Here is an 11,842-nt window from a genome sequence, read left to right as displayed (position 1 = left end):
ACCCTCACAAACAACATGTGCTGATGTAGGGGCTGTTTGATCTCTTTTTTGTTTTGTTTTTTAGGTTTTCTGACCCCGAGACTTAACTACTTTCTGCAGTTCTCCAGCTGTGATCCTTCTTAGCCTGTAGCCACTCAAACAATCTTCCTCGCCTTGCTTTAAGACAAAATAGACCCACGTCCTCTTACAAGCAGATTTATAATATCTTTAGTTGTTTGGAAATTCTAAATCATTGCCTGATGGTGGAACTGGGAATTTATATTAACAAAATCAAAAAATTAACAAAACAAAACCAAAAAACTGTATGCCACAAGTTTAAGGAACCTGAGAAGGCTGAAAACACACCCTGTTAGTTTTCTTTATTAAACAAAAGCATTATGTTTTGTTTTTATTGTGAGTGTACACAAATAAAAGTGGACCGTTTACAGTAAAGGGAAAAAATCCAAGCGATCGCGCCGGAGCCTCTCAAGGGAAACGAATGAGAGATGTATAAAGTTGCGTTTCAGTTACTCTTTAAATAAATTTGTTTTGGCTAGACTTTTATATGTTGTTTATAACGAATGCCATTATACTTTGTGTTTTATTTTATAATTTGTATATATAATTTTATAGTTGCTTATATTTTCTGATTTTTATGTTCCTTTGTTCGGAATAGTGTAAAATTTAAAGGATTTGTTGACAATTTCTGTTTTTTCTCTTAACACAATTTTGTCTGATATGTGTATAGCAGTTTTTTTTTAATCCATGCAGAAAATGTTTTAAAAATAGCTTGCATTATAGCTTTATTGCATTACAGGTGCTTTTAAAGAACTTTTCACTGTAACTTTTTTGGAGGTGCTTAAATGTAAAACACTGTAATGAATTTGTTGTATTCCTATTTATAAAATACAAATTCATCCAAATAATTAATGTTGTTATATTTTGTCATATATTTACTGCATTTGTTCTAAAGAAAACCGTTTTTATTATTTTGTGTTTATGCTAATATTAATCCTCGTCATATATTTACTGCATTTGTTCTAAAGAAAACCATGTCTAGCCACACATCTATTTTTAACCTCAACATTCGACTGGTCACAATGACCTGGCATGATCTGACCTATAGTCGTCACAACAACATATAACATAATGGATGGGTGACATAATGGATAAATCCATTTGACCTTTTCTTATTAGACATAAACACCAGTTTGGGAGGATGTAAGTTTCCTGCATATACACTGAACAAAATTATAAACGCAACACTTTTGTTTTTGCCCCCATTTTTCATGAGCTGAACTCAAAGATCTAAGACTTTTTCTATGTGCACAAAAGGCCTATTTCTCTCAAATATCGTTCACATATTTGTCTAAATCTGTGTTAATGAGCACTTCTCCTTTGCCGAGATAATCCAGCCACCTCACAGGTGTGGCATATCAAGATGCTGATTAGACAGCATGATTATTGCACAGGTGTGCCTTAGGCTGGCCACAATAAAAGGCCACTCTAAAATGTGCAGTTTAACTGTACTGGGGGGTCCGAAAACCAGTCAGTATCTGGTGTGAACAGCATTTGCCTCTCGCAACATCTCCTTCGCACAGAGTTGATCAGGTTGTTGATTGTGGCCTGTGGAATGCTGGTCCACTCCACTAAAATGAACACATGTTGGGGTTGGGGATGGTTACGTCGATGAACTGCAGTCAGGTCGGGTACGACGATCCAGAGCATCCCAAACATGCTCAATGGGTGACATGTCCTGTGAGTATGCTGGCCATGCAAGTACTTGGATGTTTTCAGCTTCCAGGAATTGTGTACAGATCCTTGCAACATGGGGGCATGCCATAACATGCTGCAACATGAGGTGATGGTTGGGGATGGTTACGCCGATGAACTGCAGTCAGGTCGAGAACCCGATGAGGACGACGAGCATGCAGATGAGTTTGAGTGAGACGGTTTCTTTCAAAAGCAGCTGTCCGGGTGGCTGATCTCAGATGATCTTGGAGGTGAAGATGCTGGATGTGGAGGTCCTGGGCTGGTGTGGTAACACATAGTCTGCGGTTGTGAGGCCGGTTAGATGGACTCCCAAATTCTCTGAAATGCCTTTGGAGACAACTTATGGTAAAGAAATGAACATTCAATTCACGGGCAACAGCTCTGGTGGACATTCCTGCAGTCAGCATGCCAATTGCACGCTCCCTGCATCTTGATTATGCCACAACTTGCGGCATCTGCGGCATTGTGCTGTGTGATAAAACTGCACATTTTAGAGTGGCCTTTTATTGTGAACAATATTTGAGAGAAATATTTTGTGACATATTCGATGTGAAATATCCACAGATCTTTGAAAAAAGATCAATCAAAATTTTCCCAAAAACAAAAGAATGTACATATGGTACATTTTATGTGAGTGTGTGTGTGTGTATATATGTGTGTGTGTGTGTATATATATATATATATATATATACACATATACACACATACATACAGGTGCATATCAAAAAATTTGAATATTGTGAAAAGTTTTTTTTTTTGTAACATTTCAAAAAGTGAAACTTTCATATTTTCTAGATTCATTACATGTAAAGTAAAAAATTTCAAAAGTTTTTTGTTTTCATTTTGATGATTATAGTGTGATGTGGTTCAAAGTGTGGAAGGAAGACAGGGTCGTGACTGGGACTCATACTTTAAAGTTCTTTGGCACAAACAAAAGAAGTGGCGCTCACTGAACTTTCAATTACTCAGCAAATAACTCAGAATATAAATCAGCATACAATTCCTACTCCAGCAAACAGTCTCTCCGTGTGGCTCGAGTTCCCAGACAGTCTCTTGCTTCCCATTTCCTGGTGGCTTTTATCTGGGCTTTCCACACCAATTACTGAAACGAGACACAGGTGTTTATCGTTTGCACTTGACCTACTTACGCACCGCTCGTCTCCTGCCTCTCTCTCCCGTTGCAGAGCTCGCTGAACCACGCCCCCCTCGCCACATACCCCCACCACCCGACTCAGGCCGGGGAGCCCTCCCCCCACTCCTGGAGACAAAGTCAGCTACAGCCATCTGCATCCCCGGCCTATGGACCACCTTGAATTTAAAGGGCTGTAATGCCAGATACCAATGGGAGATCCATGCATAGGTATCCTTCATATGGTGGAGCCACTGCAGGGACGTGTGGTCCGAACAGAGAGTGAATTCCCGTCCCAGGAGATAATAGCGGAGAGTTAGCACAGCCCATCTTATCACCAAGCATTCCTTTTCTAAGGTGCTGTACATTGTCTCTCTCTTCGAGAGCTTACAACTTATTTACAGCACTGGTCTTTCCTCAACTTCTATCTCCTGGGAAAGGACCGCTCTAAGCCCCCTGTCAAATGTATCAGTCTGGAAAACAAAAAAGGGAGAGAAAAGTCCAACCATGTGGTTGGAGTATCCAGTCCATGAGGCGATGAAAGGTGGCCGGAGCCCGGAACAACCCGAAAAGAAGCGTAACAAACTGGTGTTATCCAAATGGTGTTGTGAAAGCGGTCTTTTCTTTGGATAAAGGGGATAAGGGGATCTGCCAATATCCTTTCGTTAAATCCATTGTCGAGTAAAATCAAGCAGAACCCAGCCGATCAAGCAATTTATCAACCAGTGGCATTGGATATGCATCGAATCTCCACACTGATGCTTAAAATGTGGCCAAGTTTTACGCATCCAACAGCTATTAGCCGTAATGACAAATTGGCAGAGCATAAATGTCTAGAAGGTAGAAAAGGATTCTGGCACAATGGCTCTTCCATCACACCACAAACCTGCACGTATTCCAGCAGGTCTTGATACAACAAAAACTTTCCAAGCTTCCATCATAGATCTATAAAAGGGGGTCAAATCTGTTAAAGTTGTTTCATTCAAGTTCAGTAAAAAAAGATGTTTGTCAAGTCCCTCTTTGCCTGCTTTCCTCAAAAGTGGAATATATCAATATCACTGTTATACAGCAGTCTCTGAGCAGCCATAAGTCTAGATTTTATATCTACAAGACCTTGCCCCCCTTCTTTTACAGGCAAAAAAAGCACAGCTGATCAAACCCAGTGCTGCCCTGACCAAAAAAATTCACCAGCATCCTTTGAATGTCTTGAAGTAGTCCAGCGGGAGGCTGTAATACAGTAAAATTATGCCACAGTGCAGAAGCGACCAAGTTGTTGACAACTAAAACTCTCCCCCTGTAGGACAACTGGGGTAGCAACCAGTTCCATCTAGACAATCAGGTGCACACTCTCTCCAAAATTCCCTCCCAGTTTTTTCTTTTGAAACTCAGCAGATCACAAAAACACACCAGGTATTTTATTCCCTGTACTATTCTATTTTAAATTAACTGGCAGGTGTGGAAGATTTTCCAAATTCATTTGACCGGACCAAAAAGCCTCAGTCTTATCCCCATTTACTTTTGCTTATGATGCCCCTTCATACATATTAATGACTCTAGACAAAGCTTTTATATCATTATGTTATTAACAAAAACATAATCTGCATAAGCAGTAATTTTAGTTCTTAAAAATTGAGGCATTGTGGGTATTGATAAACCAGTTAAAGTTTTCCTTATATTAAAAAGAAATGGTTCAATTGCAATACTTTACAACTGACCTGATAAAGGACATCCTTGTCTAATATCCCTTGAAACCACAATGGGCCGACTTAACCCCCCACCTGAACCATACAAGAAGCTCCAGTATATAGCAATTGTATCCATTTGATAAAACCTTGACCAAACCCAAAAGCAACAAGCAGATTAAAAAGATAACTATGATCAACACGATCAAATGCCTTTTCTTGGTCTAAAGCAATCAATCCGACCTCTGCATCAAACAATTTGCAGATATCCAAAGTATCTCTCACCAAAAAAAGCTTATCCATTATAGATCTCTTTGGAAATGCAATAGGTTTGATATTGATGTTGTTAATAGAGCAACAGGTCCCCAGTTCTTTTACGAAGTCAAGTCTCCCTTTTTTGGTAGTAGAGACAATACAGCACGTTGACATGTAAAAAAATGCCCTGGTCCATTCCAATAGATTTCGTCCATTCCAATAGATTTCCCACCAAAAATGCTTGTAAAAATCAGTGTGAGCAAACCAGGTTACCATGAGAGCAACCAGGTTTTAACTGTCCAACAGCAACAGTAAGTTCTTGAAAGGTAATTTGCACATCCAAAGCAGTCCTAGATGTAGAGCAGTGGTCTCCAACCCTGCTCCTTGAGAGCTACTGTCCTACAGATTCAGCTCCAACCCCAATCAATCACACCTGAAGCAGCTAATCAAGGTGTTCAGGGCTACTTGATAATTACAGACAGGTGTGTTGGAGCAGGGTTGGAACTGAAGTCTGCAGGATGGTAGCTCTCCAGGAGCAGGGTTGGAGATCCCTGATGTAGAGTCTATTTGAGGAAGTTCATGGAAAAGTTGTGCTTCACAACTAGAATTGCAAAGATCAGCTTTATAGACAGAAGAATAAAAGTCAACAGCATGATGACGCATTTTTGTAATGTCATTTGTAACCTTCCCATCTGGAAGACGTAAACATGTCATCTGCTTATATTGTGCCACTGAATGTTTTAAATTAAAAAAAATAAGCACTTGGTGCATCCATATCAGTGACTGATGTAAAACGTGACCTCACCAATGCTGCCTTTACCCTCTCATTCAAATGAAAATCCTGCAACAATTTTGCATTAAAATGCCAATAAGATGATTTTCTTGGATACTGTAGCATGTTTACTGAAGTAAAAACAGATGGTGATCAGAAAAACCTATAGGAGAAATACAACAATCCACAACCGTGTTATTAAAATTTTTTTGAAACATAGATTCTATCTAATCGAGCAGCACACTCTATTGTCCAAAATTTTAACCCATGTATATTGTTTGTCAAATGGACACTTGATTCTCCATGTATCTAAAAGTTCAGCCTCTTTCACCAATCTTGACAAATAGTTGGAGGAAAGCATATGAGGTTCTTCATTGTTACGATCATCATTGAAACACTCTGTACAATTCCAATCTCCACCAATAATGACGTCTCCATCACTAAAATCTTGTCTTAAGACATTAGTTAATATACTAAAAAACTGTAGTCACTTATGCCCCACGTTTGGTGCATAAACATTTATAAAATAAATTGTCATCCCTTCAGTGATAGTTTTAACAAGGAAAAGACAACCTTTTACAAATTCTTCTGTTTTTTTCAATTCCGGTGCTCAGATCCATATAAGTGTTTAGGAAGGATAGAATAAAGACACCAGCAAAAGAAAACAGCAGGAAGAAAGACAAGATCACCATGTGATGCACGGTTAACCACTTACAAAAAAAGCTTTTAACCTCTTCTTCTTATCCACTCTTCTAAATTTCCAAAAAACTTAAAAATTTTTTTTTAAAATAAAACATTTAACATAACTCAACTGATCAAGATTCACATTCTTTTGCAGAAACGCCACTGACCTCTCAAATTTATCAACATCAGGAAAAAATTCCTTGATATTGACCTGTTTCCCAAACGTCTCATCAAGAAACCCATTAATTTCCTCTAATGTATACAAAGAGGAATCTTTAATGGATATAACCTGAGAATCAACTTCAGGTCCACAAACAGAAGATTCCTTGTGAATCACATTCATAATCAAATATTGAACCATTTTCGTCTGATACACTGCTTAGACACAGCTCTCTCTTTCTTGAGCCAAAACAAACAGGCTCCTCACATCTTGAACTGGGCCCTGCAACTACCAAAATATTATCTTGCTGCTCATCTGCATTTATATTTTGTACGGTTACAGTATTTGCAGTATTTACATTTTGCTGACGTCTATTCAAATTAGTATCTATATCACTAACATTGACAACATGCTCATTTGCTTCCATAGAGGCGGCGCTGCACCAGAATCACATACCTCTAATGAACCTGCTTGCTCCTCTTGAGTAATGTGCTCCACCACTTCTCCTTCTCCTGAGACAGTAGGCCTATTCCCTGGTTCACGCTCTTGATTATGTGGACATGCAAACTTTTTATGGCCTAAATCGCTGCATTCTAAGCACCTTAAACTACCAGTTGATGTATACACCATATAGGTTCTCCCTTCATGTCATACTCAAAATGAAACATCTAGCATATTTTCTTTTAGATTCTAGAAACATAAACGCATGTCTTCTGAAAGACTTAACATGTCTCAAGGACAGATGTTTACAGCCTAGCGTAATTGTTTTGAAACCACTAGCCAATTTGCCAAACCAAACTAATTCCCGCTCCAACGTGTCATAAGGAATGAAAGGTGGAACATTCGATATCGTAATTTTCGCTGTTGGAGCATGTAACGGAGTAACTTGAACAAAGTTGTCATTTATAACAAGACCATTCTCGATAGGTTGGTTAACAAGATTGTGTTCTTTCAAGAACACTACTACAACTCTATTCATGTGAGAGGCGGACACAATATTCTCATGTCCTGTTTCCCCACCAGTCGAGATGAGCACATTCTCCACTGTGACACATCTGAAGCCATTGCGCAAGGACAAGGACGGTGTCTCCTCATGAGATGCCATCACTCCCTGCACAATATCTACAACAAAATCAACCAAAGGTAAATCAACCTTAAACCATGCAACAACAACAAAAAAAAGAGTAAACGTAATTAAGACTAGGTACAATCACACAGCTCAGTTCTCACCCAACACCACTCTCATCCCACTTCCCAGCAAGAACAACCAAAGAGAAAAAACAGAGAAACAAATACAATCTTCTTTTATCCCTTCCTCCACAACTAAAAACCCAAAAAAACTACAATCTTCTTTTATCCCTTCCTTGATCATTTTGACCCTACAAAGTCCCTCCTTGGCACCGTTGGCCACACCTAAAGAGGCAAAAGGTGACAGTCCATAGAAACATGATTTCTGTTGTGTGCAGATGTCATCTTCAGACTTTTGGTCCAGACTTGTTGCAGTTGCAGTTGGTCAGTCTTTGTTCTCCTTTCAGCCCTCGAGAGCAGACACTGAACATGGTAGAACCCACTTGTTCCTCTTTCTGAAGCAGAACACAAGAAGTGAACTCATGCAGCAGGGATCCTGTGATTTAAAAAGAGCATACGGCACAACAAACAGAAGTATACATGGCATTTGTCATTGTTCAGAGGTTTGATGAGGTCAAAAAGCCCTTAAGTTGATGTACTTAAAAAGATGGTCAAGGTGAGAACAAAAGATGATCCAAAAAGTTCTTACACTGTTTTTGGAAACATTAAAATAAATTGCATTATAACAGAATCAACAATTTTTGATTTTAACACCCTACTTCATCAGTAAGAGTATCAGCAAAATATTCAGTGTAACCAAATATAGAAATTCTTTTGTCCAAAACAATAATTTCAAAAAAAAAATACAAAACAAAAACAAAAATATTCACAAAATTTTCAAAAAAATACACTCACACACCAAAACAACCAAAACCCCTCTGAATCGGACACTTACGCCACGCCCACTCGTTCCCAATCACCAGAATTCTGAACACCTGTGCATCATCACCAGTGCCACATATAAAGCCCTCCGTCACCATCACCCCCATGGTCTGGTCTTGCACCGAACTTACCTGAACGCCCTTTCGTCTAACCTACCTGATCTGCTGAACCCTCTTCATCCTCATCTGTATTCCTGTTCCATCGTCTTCGTCTGAGGTCGCCATCTGTATCACCATCACCCAAAGGAAAGTTATGTTATCACTGTGTCATCTGCGTGTCAAGATTCACCTGTGTCTGAAACCTCTGATTCACAATAAACACTATTGCACTGAATCCTCTGTGTCCTCGTCTGTGTCTGACATATATGTATTTCAACTAAATTTTTTGTACTTGGGAAAGAATGAGAAATACTAATTTACATCTGAAACATGGTAAGATAAAAACTTAATGATTAGGTAAACAAAACAAATGATAATGGAATGAAATCCACAATTATAATACAGTCTTTATGTATAGACTTAAAAAAACGTTTTATGCATACATTCTTGAGGCAGTATCAGACAGATTTGATCCTCTGTGTGAAGATCAAATGGTGTTATCTATAGCCCCTTTCATACTGCGATTCCGGAAAATACACGGGTAATGTGTCCCGGCAAATGTTCCCGGGTCACTAGATTTGGTTCATTCACACTGCCAGTGATTTCCCAGAATATATTGCTTTATAAACATGGCAGCTGATCAGCAACTAGATACATTGTTGTTTATGCTTAATGCTCTAATTACAACATGTTTTTCGATATTGACTTCTTTTCGGAGAGTTAATGCAACTGGGTGTTTCTGAGAGAAGAATATGGATGTTACGAAGACCTCAAGGGGCTGTATTTTGGTCTAATGTCCTCGAAAACTTTACCACTGATCAGTGGCAGCAGCACTTTCGCATGTCATGGACCACGTTTGAGTTTGTTCTGCAATGTTTTGAGTGAAGCCTGAGACGAAAGTCTACAAACTGGAGAAAGCCACTTAAACCACGCTGTAGATTAGCTATTGTTCTGTGGTGGTATGCTACCCCTGGTGAGTACCGCACAATCAGTTGTCTTTTTGGTGAATCCAATCTCTTCAAAACACTACAAATAAATTGTTTGTGCGCTGGTTCACGAAGTGACAGCGAAATTGAAGAGAAAGCTTTTCAAACATTTCATCTCCTTGCCCAGAAGGGAAGCTCTTCAAAACACTATAAATGGATTCGCTGAATGTGGGTATACATTATGTGTTGGTGCAATAGACGGTAGCCACATCCCTATTATTGCTCCCCAGGAAGATGCTGCAGCTAACTACAATCATAAGGGATGGCATTCAATTGTACTTCAAGTTGTTGTCAACCACAGGTTCTGATAAGAATGTAGTCCCTAAGCTGTTGTGATCTTTACAGAAATTTCTGTTTTCATGTATACAGATATTAACTCCATGTCTCCCGAACTAGCTTCACAGATGTGTATGTAGGCTGACGTTCGTGTGTTGTCCAACTCTCCCATTTTCGAAATGGCAGAAGAAAAGGGTGGCTACCTGTTTCCTCGTGAGGTAAGCACTATTTGATTTACTGTTATTTTTGGGCTATTTTTTATATATATATATGAAGATACACCTGTATGCAACCACATTGCATGTTCACAATAGCATTTTACTATATTGCATTTTTATTTTTAAACATAGCTCCATGATTGTGAACGGAGTCGAGGTTCCTGTCCATTTAATTGGTGATGCTGCATACCCGCTCAAGAACATGAAGGGTTTCACAAACCACCATGCTCTGACCCCTCAACAACGGCTGTACAACTACCGACTGAGCTCAGCACGAATGGTTATCGAGAATGCCTTCGGGCGACTCAAAGGGCGTTGGCGGTGCTTACTGAAGCGCAAAGATGTCAACACTGCTGATGTTGGCTGCTTGTTGTGTTCTGCACAATATTTGTGAGATGCACAAAGAAATGTTTCTGCCTGACTGGAACATCACAAATGTTTTACAAGAGCCAGCACAAGATGTTTTTCAAGAAATGGGAGGGCGTAATGCTCAAGTAATTCGTGAGGCTATGATGACTCTGCTATAACTTGTTTAGACTGTTACATGCACATCCATTTGTATCAAATGCTGACAAATTACACATGAAAAACAAATTACACGTCAACGACTCTCAATAAAAAATTATTTATAATTTGTACATTAAATATTTTAGTAATTGCTATACAGTAACAATTAACTCTTAACACAACAGGCCTACTCAAGCTGTGATGATGCAATGGGTTGAACAAGCTGTTATCTGTGTTGTCGGATGTGCTTTGTTGTTGAGAACGGGCATGAAGAGCGGGCACATAATAGGGTGCGGATGCTGGCATACGGCATAGAATTTTGCTCAAAACAGTTTGGGGTGTCCTGTAGCTCGCGCAGCATCGCCGTCTGCTTTGCCAGCTCTTCCTCCCTTCTCATTCGGTTCTCATACTCCCTTTGCTCTACCAACCGAACAAGTTCCCTCTCCTCAAAGTCCCGGTCCATTTTGAAAAAGAGGTCCTTCACCTCTTTCACAATTAAATCAGTCCTGGGCTGGCATGTACTGGCTTTTTTAGCAGGAGGTGGTTGAGGGGATTCTGAAAGGACAAAAGAATGTGGTTTAATAACCTGAGGTAATATTGTATTGTGATACATGGCAGACAAATTACAAAGTAAAGGCAACAGGCACTTTAAACACTTAAACTTGGTTTAATGCATTAACACAATGATATTGGAGGACCCAAAAATAGTACAGTAAGCATTTTACAATGTGTCCAGCAAGGTACACAATAGCTTATAGTTATGTAACTCACCTGGATTGCTTGTCCTGGAAATTTCTTCGACGGTCTCCGGGCTGGACGCAACTGTTACACCAAAGTACTAGAAGAAGTGGCAACTACATCAGAATTGGCCAGTTCTGCTGATAACTCATGTTTCTCATTCCTACAGGGAGACAAGACCATACTTCCCAGTTACACTACTGGGTTAGCCGAGTGGCTTGTTCCCCATATATTGTAACATAAATCGTACCATTGGTTCCCGCTTTTGTTCACACAGAGCTCATTCTGGGACTGAACCTGGCAATGTTACTAGGTCCCCAAACCGGGATCGATCCAGGAATCAATCCCGGGATGTGTTTGTGTTCACACAGCAGGCAATCCTGCAATTTTCCGGGACCAACGTGCAGTGTGAAAGGGGCTTATGTGTCTGTATTTAGCTGTGGCTATGTCAGTCTAATCATGCTTCAAACAAAGAGAAGGAAGTTTTACAATTGTGATGCAAATTTGGTCCTGTTGTAATGGGAGCCAGCATGAGAATGTGAGTATGAGGTGTGATCTGGCTCAAAATGCATCTA

The sequence above is a fragment of the Cyprinus carpio genome, chromosome B16 (genome assembly GCF_018340385.1).
Source record: "Cyprinus carpio isolate SPL01 chromosome B16, ASM1834038v1, whole genome shotgun sequence".
NCBI lineage: Eukaryota > Metazoa > Chordata > Actinopteri > Cypriniformes > Cyprinidae > Cyprinus > Cyprinus carpio.
Note: the sequence above shows the minus strand (reverse complement) of the source record.